The following is a 1,298-nucleotide window of genomic DNA, read 5'->3' as shown; positions in this document are numbered from 1 at the left end:
CCTTTAGGTCTGGAATTGACCCCATACCTGTGGCTTCCAGACAAACAAAAGAAAGGCATAGTAGTTGAACATTTACCTGAGGTAGATATACTCCTTGGACAGAACAATCATGTGAGAAGGAAGGTCTGGGTATGCACAGGGGGACAGCTCAGGGGGCAGGAGTGCATGGGAGGGATGGACACAGGGAAGAGGTAACTATCGGGAGGAAGTGGGTGGGGAGCTGTTGCACTGTGGTAAATGTTAGTCAATGTCATGAGACAACGTGTGTGTGAATTGCTGTACTGAAAGTGAATTTGCTCTGTATATTTTCACCCAAATCACAATTAAAAACAAAACAAAACAAAAAAGGTTGGTTCTACTCTAATGAGCAGCTCATTCACAGTCCTATTTTGAGTGCCTTCCAACCCAAAGGGCTAGTCTTCCTGCACTGTGTCGGACAACGTTTCCAAGCTACTCATAAAGTTGCCCAGTAATGTATCAGACAGTGTTTCTCTGGCATCCAACACCGTTAAGAGAATTCCCGCCTTCCTCGGCTGGTGACTTCATCAGTCTATCTGACTCTGGCCTTTCTGCCTCCCCCTTCAAAGGACCCTCGTGATGACACTGGGCCCACCCAGGTAACCCATCTCAAGATCCTGACCTTCACTGTATCTACAACGTCCCTTTTGCCACGGAAGGTAACTTCATCACAGTTATCAGGATACGCATCTCTTTTGTGAGGGTCCCTATTCTGACTACCACACTGACTAACCCAGACTTGGGGAGTCACAGAGGCTTCATAATGGAAGAGACATCTGAGCTGAAACTTAAAGGATAAAATAATAGAGGATCAGGGAAATTTAAAAAAAAAACAAACAAACAAACGAGAGGGAGATGTATCAATCAGGTTGTTGTTACATGGGAGCAAGTCGACTCTGAGTCCCAGTGACCCCACAGGACAGGTCTTTTCTGCCAGAGCCACTGGGTCAGTTCGAAACGCTGACCTTTTGGTTAGAAGCAGAACTCTTAACTGCTGCACCACCCAGGCTCCTTGCATCAGTCACAGAGATTTCCCAAACAGAGGAAGCAGCATGTGAGAAGACTGAGAGGTGACAGGAAGTGTCACATGTTTGGGAAACTAAAGAAAGTTCTAAGCTGTGTGTGGGCTGGGGAAGCAGGAAATAAGATGGGAGCTCTGTTAGCGTAGTGCCTGAAGCACTTGACTGCTAACCAGAAGGTTGGTGGTTCAAACCCACCAGCCACTCCTCAGAAGGAAGGTTGGGCAATCTACTTCCGTAGTGATACTGCCTCGGAAATCC

This window comes from Orycteropus afer, unplaced genomic scaffold (genome assembly GCF_000298275.1).
Source record: "Orycteropus afer afer isolate SDZICR_OR568_19922 unplaced genomic scaffold, OryAfe1.0 scaffold01795, whole genome shotgun sequence".
In the NCBI taxonomy this organism is placed as follows: Eukaryota; Metazoa; Chordata; class Mammalia; order Tubulidentata; family Orycteropodidae; genus Orycteropus; species Orycteropus afer.
Note: the sequence above shows the minus strand (reverse complement) of the source record.